This window comes from Geotrypetes seraphini, chromosome 2 (assembly GCF_902459505.1).
Source record: "Geotrypetes seraphini chromosome 2, aGeoSer1.1, whole genome shotgun sequence".
Taxonomy (NCBI): Eukaryota; Metazoa; Chordata; class Amphibia; order Gymnophiona; family Dermophiidae; genus Geotrypetes; species Geotrypetes seraphini.
This window is the reverse complement of record NC_047085.1, coordinates 507148614-507164006: the sequence shown is the minus strand read 5'-3', so window position 1 is coordinate 507164006 and position 15393 is coordinate 507148614. Positions and strand designations below refer to the sequence as shown.

Sequence of the window (15393 nt, the reverse complement as noted above, 5' to 3'; positions counted from 1 at the left end):
TTGAATGGATGGAACCCCACCAAGAAGCTATATCACTCTCAAAGAGAGAGAAATATAGCTCACTTGATTAAAACTTAGCTCTGTAATATCAAGAAGTAAGACTGAGAACATTTTTATAAGCAAACTGAAACTTTATTTCTTTTAGAGCAGAATTAATGATAAAAACATTAATATCAAGCAAGTAGAATCGTTAAACAAAGATAATAGGCTATACTAGACAAAATTTTGCTAAGGTCAAATTATTAAATTTACTCACAAATACTGGTTAAAAAGTCCTTAGAAGACCACATGGCCTAATTGAAGAGCTAAGCACAAGGTTGCAGAGAGAGAGAAATGTTGCAACTTGATCTAGGCCTGTGATCCAAGGAAGAGCAAAAGAGAGAGAGGGCGGACATGTGTCTGGCTTTATAGATGTGTCTGGCTTGAAAACTGGACCCATGATGCATAGCAATTGTCCCATCTCTGAGGCTGGAGAGCAGTCCCTGAGGCTGGCATCGCATCCAATCATAGAGCAATCTTTCAATTCCTTCTGTTTCAAGGCAGATGATGTCATCTGATTGAATCTTCTTTGAGTGACTTAAAACGGTGTTCCAATATAGAGTATTGTTACTGTCCTGGCCAAATGTGGTGTGATATTCTGCTCTTTTCACTGGTTTTTAGTATTATATCTGCTTAATTTCTCTTCTCCTCCCTGTTTCTTACTTTAAAAAAAAAAATAAAAAAGCACAAAAAAATAAACCCTTCTCTTTCCACTGTTAAATCTTATTTCCTCTTCTAGGAATAAGGGTTAGACTTTATTAACTCTAATTAAATCCTGGTGCCTGTGGCTCAGGGTGACTAAAGTAGGGAAAATCCTGTGTTTTAGGGTAGCCACTGATTTGTTATAGAACCCGCATTTTTGTTTAAAATACTGTGTTTTAGGTGGTATAGAGCCTGTATTACTGACTTACTAGTTTTTAGCCATTGTGTCTGCTGATTAGGTGGAGAAGGGAGGGGCTCTGATTTACTTCTAAGGTTAACTGCATTATCTTTGGGACAGTGCTGTGAACAAGGCTGCCCTGTGAACTTCAAAAAGCTAAGTTGCTCAACATTTCATATTCTGCTCTTTTCACTGGTTTTCAGCATTATATCTGCTTAATTGCTCTTCTCCTCCCTGTTTCTTACTTTAAAAAACCAACAAAAAAATAAACCCTTGTCTTTCCTTTGTTAAATCGTATTTCCTCTTTCCCTTCATAGGAATAAGGGTAAGACTTATAGTCCCACCAACCCCAGGGACCACTTTTCATATATAGAGACCCAAATAATCAGGACTACTCAAATCAAGTCACTTCATAACCAATCAAGATGACCTTTATTCTATGCAATCACTGTGGTGCTTTAATTCCAAGACATACTATTTGGAGGCTGAAGGCTTGCCCCATCTGTCTTGAACTTGCTAGTATTAAGGAGGAGCTCTGCAAACTTAAACAGGAATTGAATAAAATTAAAGCAGCTTCCATCACTCCACAAAATCATACCAGCTTACTACCTCTACCTCAAAGAATAAAACAGCCCAGGAATAAATGAGTCACAGTAGGCTCAGGAAGACTGCGACATGTAAAACAAATATTACCTGTACAGAATTCCTTCGCTCCACTAGTACACTGCAATACTCAAGAAAACAGAAGGGAGGAGGGACTGGAACCAATGAAGGTAACTCAAGAGAAAAAGCGCACCCTAAGCACAAATAAAAAATCAAAAACAGAAAACTATTACTGTTGGGGGATTCCATCATCAGAGGCATTAACCTTGGAACACAAGGTGAGGAGACCAAAATAGTGAAATGTCTTCCAGGATCCTCAGCTACCAGGAGTTCCAGGCAAATACAGACTATAATTAAGGAAGAAACTAAGGATTTTAACACTGATGTTGTTATCCATCTGGGAACAAATGACCTGGCCAATAACTCCACACTTGCAGCACAGAAAGCTTTTCGGGAGCTTGGTGAGGGCGAGAAACCTTTTGTAAACACTTTAGCTTTTTCTGAAATACTGCCTGCATATGGAAAGGGAGAGCAAAGAGTGAAAACCACAGAGGGCTTTAATAGATGGCTCAAAGCCTGGTGTCATCAAGAAGGTTTCAGGTACATAGGAGGATGGGGAAATACATGGAAGGACAAGAAGCTATATTGCACTGATGGGCTACATATTACTACAGCATGAAAAAGAAACCTTGCAGAGAAATTTAGACAATATTTTTCTAGGCATTTAAACTAGAAGGTGGGGGTGGTGTATGTACGAAGGACAATTATAGAGATCTTCCCTGCAAAAGAAAAGATGTGATAGTAGTAAAGACTGCAACATAAGCAATATCAGCAACTCATTTCTTAGTATTGCAACAGAAAGTGAAACGAAACAAAAATCCATACGAAAAAGGAGGTTATCGCTGAAAATTAGCTGGAAAGCGATGACCACAAATGCTCGCAGTCTAAGCAACAAAGTTCATGATCTGCAAGCCCTGATGTTAGAGGCAGATCTAGATATTGTCGCTATCACAGAGACATGGTTCAGTGAATCACATGGATGGGATGCAAACATACCGGGATATAATCTTTTTATGAAGGACAGAGATGGTCAAAAAGGTGGAGGAGTAGCTCTCTATGTAAAAATCAATATCCAAGCGACCGAAATGCAAGGGACCTGAGGAGAAGAAGAAGCAATATGGATTGCTCTGAAAAGAGAAGATGGAACTTCTATCTATGTGGGTGTAGTCTACAGACCTCCGACTCAATCGCAGCAAATTGATAAGGATCTGATTGAGGATATCCAAAAGTTTGGAAGGAAAGAGGAGGTTCTGCTGTTGGGAGATTTCAACCTGCCAGATGCGGACTGGAATGTTCTGTCTGCAGAATCGGACAGAAGTAGGGAGATTGTGGATGCCTTTCAAGAGGCTCTGCTCAGACAAATGGTGACGAAACCCACAAGAGAAAAAGTGATATTGGATCAAGTCCTCAAAAATGGAGAGAGTATCTCTAATGTTCGAGTGGGTGCTCACCTGGGAAGTAGCGATCATCAAACAGTTTGGTTTGATACAACGGCTAAAGTGGAGAGAGGCCACATGATACTTAAAGTCCTAGATTTCAAATGTACGGACTTTAATGCAATGGGAGAGTACCTGAAGAAAGAGCTATTAGGATGGGAGGACATAAGAGAAGTGGAAAGACAGTGGTCTAAGCTGAAAGGAGCGATAAAAATGGCTACGGATCTTTATGTGAAGAAAATCAATAAAAACAAGAGAAAAAGGAAGCCGATATGGTTCTCCAACCTAGTGGCTGAGAAAATAAAGGCGAAATAGTTTGTGAAATATAAAAAAACCCAAGAAGAGGAGAGCAGAAAGGACTACAGGGTGAAACTTAAAGAAACCAAGAGAGAGATACGTCTGGCGAAAGCACAGGCGGAAGAACAAATGGCTAATAATGTAAAAAAGGGAGACAAAATTTTTTTTAGATATATTAGTGAAAGCAGGAAGATGAAAAATAGAATTGCTAGGCTAAAAGATGCTGGGAACCAATATGTGGAGAGTGATGAGGAGAAAGCAAATGTGCTAAACAAATACTTCTGTTCTGTGTTCACAGAAGAAAATCCTGGAGAAGGACTGAGATTGTCTAGCAAAGTTACACGAGAAAATGGAGTAGATTCTGCGCCGTTCACGGAGAAGGGTGTTTATGAGCAACTTGAAAATCTGAAGGTGGACAAAGCGATGGGACCAGACGGGATCCATCCCAGGATAATAAGGGAGCTCAGAGAGGTTCTGGCGAGTCCTATTAAAGACTTGTTCAACAAATCTCTGGAGACAGGAGTGATTCCTGGGGATTGGAGGAGAGCGGATGTGGTCCCTATTCATAAAAGTGGTCACAGGGATGAAGCAGGAAACTACAGGCCAGTGAGCCTCACTTCAGTTGTTGGAAAAATAATGGAAGTGTTGCTGAAAGAAAGGATAGTGCACTTCCTTGAATCTAATAGGTTACAGGATCCGAGGCAACATGGCTTTACAAAAGGTAAATCGTGCCAAACGAACCTGATTGAATTTTTTGATTGGGTGACCAGAGAGCTGGATCGAGGACATATGCTAGATGTAATTTACTTGGATTTTAGCAAAGCCTTTGATTCAGTTCCTCATAGGAGGCTGTTGAACAAACTTGAAGGACTTAAGTTAGGATCCAAAGTGGTGAACTGGGTCAGAAACTGGCTGTCGGACAGATGCCAGAGGGTGGTGGTTAATGGAAGTCACTCGAAGGAAGGAAAGGTGAGTAGTGGAGTCCCTCAGGGATCGGTGCTGGGGCCAATCCTGTTCAATGTGTTTGTGAGTGACATTGCTGATTGGTTAAAAGGAAAAGTGTGCCTTTTTGCAGATGATACCAAGATTTGTAACAGAGTAAACACCGAAGAGGGAGTGGAGAATATGAAAAAGGATCTGCAAAAGTTAGAGGAATGGTCTAATGCCTGGCAACTAAAATTCAATGCAAAGAAATGCAGAGTAATGCATTTAGGGATTAATAATAGGAAGGAACCGTATATGTTGGGAGGAGAGAAGCTGATATGCACGGACGGGGAGAGGAACCTTGGGGTGATAGTGTCCGAAGATCTAAAGGCGAAAAAACAGTGTGACAAGGCAGTGGCTGCTGCCAGAAGGATGCTGGGCTGTATAAAGAGAGGCGTAGTCAGTAGAAGGAAGAAGGTGTTGATGCCCCTGTACAAGTCATTGGTAAGGCCCCACTTGGAATATTGTGTTCAGTTTTGGAGACTGTATCTGGCGAAGGACGTAAGAAGACTTGACGCGGTCCGGAGGAGGGCGACGAAAATGATAGGAGGCTTGCGCCAGAAGACGTATGAGGAGAGACTGGAAGCCCTGAATATGTATACCCTAGAGGAAAGGAGAGACAGGGGAGATATGATTCAGACATTCAAATACTTGAAGGGTATTAACGTAGAACAAAATCTTTTCCGGAGAAAGGACAATGGTAAAACCAGAGGACATAATTTGAGGTTGAGGGGTGGTAGATTCAGGGGCAATGTTAGGAAATGGTACTTTACGGAGAGGGTAGTGGATGCTTGGAATGCGCTCCCGAGAGAGGTGGTGGAGAGTAAATCTGTGACTGAGTTCAAAGAAGCGTGGGATGAACACAGAAGATTTAGAATCAGAAAATAATATTAAATATTGAACTAATGCCAGTACTGGGCAGACTTGCACAGTCTGTGTCTGTATATGGCCGTTTGGTGGAGGATGGGCTGTGGAGGGCTTCAATATCTGGGAGGGTACAGATGGGCTGGAGTAAGTCTTAACAGAGATTTCAGCAGTTGGAACCCAAGCACAGTACAGGGTAATGCTTTGGATTCTTGCCCAGAAATAGCTAAGAAGAAAAAATTAAAAAAATTTTAAATTGAATCAGGTTGGGCAGACTGGATGGACCATTCGGGTCTTTATCTGCCATCATCTACTATGTTACACTTTAAACTGCCTCTCTGCTTGGAGGACTTATAGCACACTGACATTGGTAGAGCCAATCAGACATTCACTATCATGTGGCAGATAGATGAATCATATTCTCAGTGATGAGAGACAGAAGGCACATGAGGAATTCAGTGTTTCATAGGTAAATCTGATACAGAGAAAGTCCCTGGTGCCAAGATTGTAGCATGTACATAGCATAAAACAAAGAATAAGAGCATATGAACAGCCCTACTGGGTCAGACCAATGGTCCATCAAGCCCAGAAGCCCATTCTCATTGTGGCCAAACCAGGTCCCTAGTACTTGGCCAAAAACCAAGGCGTAGCAACATTCCATGCTACCGATTCAAGGCAACCAGTGGCTTCCCCCTCCAGGAAATTGTCCAAACCTTTCTAAAAACCAGTTACGCTATCCGCTCTTATAACAACCTCCTGTGACATCCAGACGCAATTTAGGGATTTAAGGCAGCACAGACAAGAGCGAGTCTACAATACCAAAGCTATTTGAGAGTGCAGAAAGAACCTGTTGATTCACAGCCACTGGCTTATTCCATGAAGTAAATTTTTAGATTGAATGTTGATTTAAGCTTCTATTACACTCAGTACAGGTATTTGATTAGTTTCTTCTATGGATCCGCTGGGGTTTTTTTAGATTTGAAAGCCGAGTGAAGATTTTATTTCACTCAGTACATGTAAATGTTTTCTATCCTGTGTGGATCCTCTGGTGTCCTTTTAGATGTGAATGCTGACTGAAGCTTTTATTGCACTCAGTACATGTAAATGGCTTGTCTCCTGTGTGGATCCTCTGGTGTGCTTTTAGATTTGAAAGCTGAGTGAAGCTTTTATTACATACAGTACATTTATATGGTTTATCTCCTGTGTGGATACTCTGGTGAATTTTTAGATTTGAAAGCTGAGTGAAGGTTTTATTACATACAGTACATTTATATGGTTTATCTCCTGTGTGGATACTCTGGTGAATTTTTAGATTTGAAAGTTGAGTGAAGTTTTTATTACACATAGTACATTTATATGATTTATCTCCTGTGTGGATCCTCTGGTGTACTTTTAGAATTGAAAGATGAGTGAAGCTTTTATTACACACAGTACATTTATATGGTTCAGTACATGTAAATGGTTTGTCTCCTGTGTGGATCCTCTGATGTGCTTTTATATTTGAAAGCTGAGCAAAGCTTTTATTACACAAAGTACATTTATATGGTTTATCTCCTGTGTGGATCCTCTGGTGAATTTTTAGATTTGAAAGATGAGTGAAGCTTTTATTACACACAGTACATTTATATGGTTCAGTATATGTAAATGGTTTGTCTCCTGTGTGGATCCTCTGGTGTGCTTTTAGATTTGAAAGCTGAGTGAAGCTTTTATTACACAAAGTACATTTATATGGTTTATCTCCTGTGTGGATCCTCTGGTGAATTTTTAGATGTGAATGCTGAGTGAAGCTTTTATTACACACAGTACATTTATATGGTTTATCTCCTGTGTGGATCCACTGGTGAATTTTTAGATGTGAATGCTGAGTGAAGCTTTTATTACACACAGTACATTTATATGGTTTATCTCCTGTGTGGATCCTCTGGTGTGATTTTAGATGTGAAAGCCGAGTGAAGCTTTTATTACACACAGTACATTTATATGGTTTATCTCCTGTGTGGATCCTCTGGTGAATTTTTAGATTTGAAAGATGAGTGAAGCTTTTATTACACACAGTACATTTATATGGTTCAGTACATGTAAATGGTTTGTCTCCTGTGTGGATCCTCTGGTGTGCTTTTAGATTTGAAAGATGAGTGAAGCTTTTATTACACAAAGTACATTTATATGGTTTATCTCCTGTGTGGATCCTCAGGTGAATTTTTAGATCTGAAAGCCGAGGGAAGCTTTTATTACACACAGTACATTTATATGGTTTATCTCCTGTGTGGTTCCTCTGGTGAATTTGTAGACCTCTAAGGAAAATGAAACTTTTATTACACTCAGTACATGTAAATATTTTCTCATTTTTATGATCCCTTTTGTGCATACTGAGTTCTTTCTGGTGTTTTTCTCCTTTACTCTTGCCCTGGAGGAAAATAGAAGTTACTTTATCACTATTATTAATTTGGAAGGGTCTCTTTGCTAGGTGTTTCTTGTCCTCAGGGATGTTACTGAGCTTTCTGTCATTTCTCTCACACTTAATGACTCCATCCGTTGTATCTCCTTCAGGGTGTCTCTGTTTCTTTGATTCTTGCTTGCAATTCTTTGCATTAATCTTCTCAGGTCTCTGGAAAATATTCATACTGACATTTTCTGACTGTGTTTGGATTTGTTCCATTTTTATTGGATTTTCTCCTTGATTCTTTATTCTCTTCCATGTGTGTTGGATCTTATGATCTGTTGGATATAAACAGAAGGTATTTCTCATGAGTTAGAAAATAGCAGTGCTTTATACGATAAAACCTGTACATAATGAGAGAAAGATAGGTTGTATCACACCAGGTGTTACCATGTATGGATTGAGAATTAGTCAGTTTCCTATTTGCAAACAATTTTTTTCAAGCATATATGTCCACACAGTGCAAGTTTGTGAGATGCTCCTTGGAAATGGCAGTGTTGAGAGTTAAGGGAGTCAATTATGTAAAACTCTGAGTGCTCTGACAGTAATCTATAGGTTTTGCATATAGGTATAGGAATCGCATATAATCCACTTGTTCCCACCTATATGCACACCATCCCCTCCTACCTATGAGGAATAGCTCTCAGGCATTAACTTAAGGAATAGAACTTAAGAGCATTTACAAGGACTCCTGCCATGTCACCTCCACTGTGGCATGTAACTGCTATTTTAGAATGAAACTTACATGCCAGAGTGACAATTAACATATGGCATACTGTATAGAATCATAGAGAAGATCCCTGAAGAAAGAGAATATATTATAATATCCTAGGACAAGAGGGGCTTCATACAACTTGAGCCAATCAGAGCCTCAGTCCCCTCTCCAGTGCATCCCAAGATGCACCGGGGAGGAGAAGGACCATTTTGGATGACACAAGCAGGCCTGCTGGGAGGAGGGAGTCCATCCTCCGTGCATCTATGTGGAGGTAAGTGGGAAGGGGTGGCGGGCGAGTGGGCATCAGAGCCAGTGGTAGGCATGGCAGCGGGGAGAGTGGGCATCTCTCTCACTGTGAGCAGTGGCAGGTGTCTTAGCAGCGGGGAGAGTGGGCATCTCTCCCGCTATAGGGGGGGGTGTTCGCTGCCACTGCAGTGGAGGGGTGTTGTGATGCAGTGGGAGAGAGAATGGTCATCTCTCTCATTGCATCACAACACAGGCTTTCTAGCAGTCTCTGACACTGACTGGCACCGCTAGACCAGTTGCTTATTTTTGCCGCAAAATGGCTTGGTATTTTTTAAGAATCCCCTTTTCATGTCTTTGTTGGAGACTGCTAGAAAGCTCACTCTTGACAGAGATAAAACGTTTTGATCTACTGCTAAAATGCATACAGGCTAATCCGTCGGTAAAGTTTTGAGAATCTGGGCCTGGGTGAAAATATATTTTCTCCTATTGGTTTTAAAAGTATTTCAAAGTATTTTCCTGTAACTCACTGAGTGTCCCTTAGTCCTGTGTTCTTTAGCCCCCAGCCCGCGGACCAGTGCGTAGAAATTTCCTGCCGGTCTCCAGGGCCAACACGTGCATCGGGCCCAAGACGTTATGATTCTTAGAACAGACGGAATGTATTGTGACTTGATTGACAGGGCATGTTGGCCAATTATCTCCCGGGGATCTTTGAAAACCGAATGCTGACCTATGGGATAGCTGAGTTTTCCGTGTTGCGGACCAATAGGCGTTGAGCTGACTGGTAACTGGCTGATGCAGGGGGATTACAATGCGGATGGGAACTGGAAGGAAGAGGAGAGGATTGTAAACACGGAAGTGGTGTGGCGAGCACGGCCTTTGAGGCTTGGGCAGCACATTGTAGGAGGATTGCCGCTATAGTACCTGTGGGTTTCCTACTCAAGTTAGTTTATACTTAACTGTCAAAGTTTTATAGGACTTTTTTGTAGGAAGGCGGTTAATAGATCCCAAAATAGGTGTGTTCCAAGAAATTGAACTGGTGAGAAGAAACAGAATGATGGTAGGAAAGTAAACGTTATTTGCTACAGAAATGGCAACAGGAGACAGAATGATATGATTTGATTTTCTTGACTAACTTGAAGCTGATGTTCCTTTGCTGGCCCTGGGTCATTTTGTCTCGTTAACTTACATATCCAGCCTGGTGGTAAGATAATATATTTTTCTGCATGGAGGGAGGGAAGCAACAAAGGTAGGGGGAATGACTTTATTTGTGAATTTAGTGATTGAATAGTGTCAATTTTGAGAGTTTACATCTGCAGTCTGTATTTTAGACTGTTCAGGAAGAAATGCATTTGTTTCTTTTTCTCTGGGGTTGTACAACATATAGAATCTTGAATCTTAGGGTTTGTTTGTATATATTAGTATTTTTAGTTTTTGGTCCTGTATTTGCATAGGGGTTATCTGTGCTCTGGTAGGAATGAATGTTGAGAAGCATACAGTGTGCTTTGTGTAGTTTAATTTTGTGGTTAACCATTATGTGTTAATGAGATTATATTGTGTGTATATATGAAAAATGAATTGAAAAAATAGTGTTACAATTAGTACTGTTATGGGGGTGGGGCGGAGAGGGGCGGGGTCTGGCCACGACTTAGCCCAGTGTTCTTCAACTGCCGGTCCACAAAATTATAATATCTTTAGTCTTGTTAATCATCCCTTTTTTAATAATTCCAAGAATCTTGTTTGCTTTTTTGGCCACCATCCCATACTGGATGGAAGGTTTCATCGTATTGTCTACATTGACACCCAGATCCTTTTCTTGGGCGCTAACCCCCAAGGTGAACCCTAGCATTCGGTAACTGGAATTTGGTTTATTCTTCCCAATGCGCAATCACTTTGCATTTGTGAAGGGATGCAGTTCTGAACCAGGGCAAGGTCAGCACACAGGCAAGGTCTGCACACTGATCTAAGGCCCTGTGAAAGAATCTAAGCCCCTGTGAATGAATAATGAATCATTCCCTCTCTCCCCCTTACCTGTCACACATTAACCCTTATCTTATTTAAGCTGTCCATATGTGGAAAGGACATCAGCTGACAGGCTTTGAGGACGTGCAAAAACACAGGTATTGTCTAAGTGCTGAGTTGGAGGGTGATCACGAGGTAAAGGGACGGTGATCACGATGTAAAAGCATGTACCTGTGTTTCCACCAATGTAAAAGCATGTACCTTTGTATCCACCAATCATTAGATGTGTAAACGAGGGAGTTACTATGGTGTCATTAGCTTAGAAGCATAATAAAAGGGACTCGGAGCTAGCCACTGGCAACGCCTCCTTCCTGGCTTGTATCGTGTGTGTTTGCTTATTTCCATTCCTACAGTGGCGCCTGGAACAGGGACCCTACGCCCTGCTTGCTCCATCTTACGATAAGACTAGGTGCACTGCATTCTCTGGGATCCTCTCGAGTAAGTATGGGAAATTCCCTGTCAGATTTACAGCGTGCTCATGTGAAAGAATTGAAGTATATTCTGAGACATACAGATAGAGACGCCTCTGATTCACTGTTCCCGGTATCCAGAAAAAGGATCCCTAAAAACAGAAGATTGGATAAGAGTCAGGAAAGTTTTGTATGCTGAGCCTAGGGCATCAGCAGCCATCTTAATCGTATGGCAGAAGTGTAAGAATTCCTTAGAAAAGGTTGGGACTGAGGCGTTGTCCAAGGTGTCAACAGTCTCATTAACCATTTCCCCCCTGACTATTCCAGTCAGAACATATATCCAAAAATCATACTTCCCGCACAGTTAACTCCAGTACCTTTAAGTGCAAAAAAGGAAGAAACATTAGCGCACTTACCATTATCCTTTGCAATATTGCGAGAAATTCATAAATCTATTTCAGAGACAGGTTTAAGAAGTAATTTCACAGCCGGGTTATTTGAAACCCTGGCTAGGGCGCATACCTTATTGCCACAAGATTGGAAAGACATTATGCGCATGGTATTGACTATGGGTCAATATGTTGTGTGGGATAGTGAGTACCAATGGGAGGCTCAACGGAGAGCTTTACACTCTGGAGGGCTTTATACCCCAGATCAGTTATATGGAACAGGAAATTTCTCCACTATTAGACAAGTAGATAATAAGGAGGCTCAAAGTGATTTAATGATGAAACTAGCCAAAGACAATGCTAATTTGGATTGTCGTGAAGCATTACAGGGCTTAGGAAACAGGACAGATATTGCATTAGTCAATATGCTGCGAGCCTGTGCTGGTATTGGCATTTAAACTTACTAAATGGGCATTTTAGCAGCTGCAGTAACATAATCCTGATAAAATGGGAGGTTTTGGTAATAGACCTTAAAGAGGGTTTTTTTTTTACCATTCCTCTACATCCAGATGATAAAGAAAAAGTTCCGTTCATTGTGCCTGTTCTTAATCATAGTCAATCACTACAATCGTATGCAGCTCCTACCATTATTATTTGGAAACTTAATTCTACAAACACGTATGTGGAAGCAGGAGATGAGGTTAAGGTTTATAGGTGCAGGAATTAGCTTAATAGAACAGAGAAATAATAAAATACCGAGTGGATTTAGAGACCACTTCTGTGTATAAGAAAGACAGGCCTGTCTGCCTGCCTGAATGTGTGTTTTTCTTGTGTGACTGATAAGATGGGTCTGAGGAGAAATTAGCACAGGAGTTGGTCAAAAGCTCTAGAGAGAGGATAAGGATTTTAACTTCTTAACTTTATAAATTTGAGACTTGGTTCAGCAAATTATATTTTTGTATATGGGTTGAAATACTGGTGACTAAGATGTGGGGTGTTAATTATCCCTCATAAATTGGAGTCACTGATAAATTTCTAGATTCATGCTGATACTGTGGCAAGGGTCATTTTCTTCCCCAACTACCTGACCATTGCACATCTTATCAAGCTGTTGACAGGCTTCAGCCCAGGTCTTTCGGTTACGACTCTTAAATACTGATAACTTTGATGTTATCTAGGTTTGTCCAAGATTAGGTATGAAGGATGTAACCTTCAATAGCGTTTGCTCACACTGGTTAAGCCAACAGATCATGCTGACAATTATTAACTGCATTGCAGAGCTGTCACTGAGAAGAGTGCTAAGTTATAGGAACCTTTACAGTAATAGTCGTTTATTCATGTAAATGGAAAGTCTACTATTCTCCTATAAATATTAATGAACTTACAATTTAATAGCTGTTGTATTTCATGTCTTTTATTTGTGAAAAGAAAAATGAATTACAGAAAATAGCGGGTAAGTGATTACAATGTCACTGAATGAACTATCCCCAGATATGGAAAGCCTTCCAAGATAATCACAATTAAGGTAAGATATTTCTGAATCATGTTCTTACAAGAATAAATAGACTCCTCATTGAATGGGCACAAATTAAAATTTGGATTTTAATTGTATATTGGTAATTTGATGGAAGAACGAATTGCTGATTCATAAAGAAAAATGCTGGCTTTATATAAACGTTATGCCATTGGAGTCTGAGTATCAGACAGCAATATGTGCCAGCTGTACTGCCTAGAACTACTATGACTCAATTTTACAGTATCCCTGGAAGATGAATGCCCCTTATCTTTTGGTCATTTGGGAATTGTATTTATGTCGTTTTGTCTCTGATTATATTGTAGATGGTAGAAGCTGAAGACTGCAGCTTGCAATAGGCAGACAGGGGACTTATCCAGACTGCATACATGAAATCAATGGACAGTCATATTTCTCTGACCTTTTGTAACTCCAATCTAAAGGATATACACTTACTTTTAAAGCTTCACAAGACATCAAGATAATAACTGTGGTAAACTACTGATTTTAATCGTGTTCATTCCTATGGTTGATAATTTGAGAAGCATTGAGACTGTTGAGAATCTACTGTCAGAAGAGTTTGCACAAGTTACCAGCCTGTCCACACCTTCCTTTACACTTGTTTTCATATGTTCTATGATGCTTTATTGTCCAGAGGTTTTACTTTGTTTAGGTGTTGACATAGATAACCTGGACATACAGATGATTCAACTGGACATACTGGCCTCACTTGTGTATGCTGGACACTACAGACCTATATTTTCACTTGTATATGCTGGACACTACAGACCTATATTTTCCCATAGCCAGGCACAGCCTGTACCTTGCTGTCTGTAAACACCTGCAGCCTTTGCAATGCTAACGTTTTTGTCTCCGTTCCCTGCTGGGAGGATATTTCTCCAAGGTTCTGTTTAACTGTTATCAGTGCTGTATGACTTCATATGCCAGGCACCCTGGAAAGCCATAAAACTTTTATAATGAGCAAGGATCCCTGCAGGACGATGTGGGTGTAGCGAGATGAGAGAACTTGGTACCAAAACATTTGCTCCCTGTCTCTGAACCAAGTTATGAGAACTAAGCAGCTGGATTGTCGAAAGGTCACCTTTGCCAACTTTCAGCATACAAGGACACCATCCCGAAGATGCACAGAATTGTAAACCCACTAATTAGCATCTATATATCTCAGCACTGGAGAAAGAAAGTTCACCAAGAGTTCTCTGTTTCTGAAAGGCCCCCCCCCTACTGGGGAGGGGGGGGGGGTGGAGGTGAGAGAGGCGTGGACTGAGAGAAGGAGTTAGATTTACATTATTTTATGTACCAATAGGGAATTACATAACCAGAATGTACTTTTTGGAACAAAGGAAGAATTTCTCTGTATAAAAAACACGTGCATTCTAGGTAAAGCCAGAGAGATTCACTTACTTATGCTACGGGGATCTGCTAGCCCCCTGCTAAGCATATGGATGCAAGTTCTTCTCTCCATTGCATATTCTGAACTGACAATACATTTTTCTGATATGTCTCTGCTGCTGTAATACTGTAAGTTTTTATACTAACAATAAACGAATATTGTCTGTTTTGGAAGACACAATGCCGTCTTGTAGTTATTCCAATGAGGTAAACAAAGCAGCCTTTACTTCAGTGTTAATGTTAGTTATGTAATTTATCTAGATTTTCACATTTTTCTCTTAAGTGTGCAACTGTTGTGCTTTTCCTTTTTTTTTTTTTTAATTTAACAAACCTGAACTATGGTTTAGAAACACTTGGGTTATGATTATCTTTCTGCAAAAAAAGAAAAAAAAAATACACCTACACCATGCAAGCTATTTATAGTAGCGCTGCAGATCTTCAGAGGATCCTCTACATTTATTGCCATTATACCTTAATTTACCTTCTTTGAATTGTACTTCTGAAATATAATTATGTGTTATTACGTAATCTAATAGGCCCATTATGATATTCTGTTAGCTGTTATATTATTTCTTTATTATTGTCTCATGCATTGTTCTCAGAAAAGAACTATTTGTTTATCCCATATTTTTATGTACTGTAACACCTGCCGCAGGTAATAGGCCTGTCCCACATGTGGCAGTGATTTATATTTTTGATTATTTGCTGACACATCACAAGTTCTTTTAACGATTTAAATTTAATTTGAGAACTTGGCCCTTGCACCACACTCAAAGAAGACAAAATCTGTCTTGTGCATATTCATTGCTTGTATCACCTTCACATGAGTTAACTGTACATATTATACATATATTTGGGCTTTTTGGGTTTGCACTGGACATTGCTACTTCATCTTAATGCATTTAATTCTAGGTTACTATGCCCGGCACTTCTGGGTATAGGGAAAATAATCTTGAGGTTCTTATTTTAGGGACATTTAGGGATCTTTTGATATGCCTCACCTATCTACTAGGGAATGCTAATTAATGTCATAAGAGTTACATAAGAATTACCAACGAGTTGTCAAGATCTTAAGGTGATAAATGTTG

The 15393-nt window shown here is 40.1% G+C and overlaps 1 pseudogene; it reads right to left on the bottom strand.

The window, feature by feature from the left end:
* Positions 1 to 5367: 5367 nt before the first annotated feature.
* Positions 5368 to 15393, bottom strand: part of LOC117354589 — an 80504-nt pseudogene continuing 70478 nt past the window's right edge.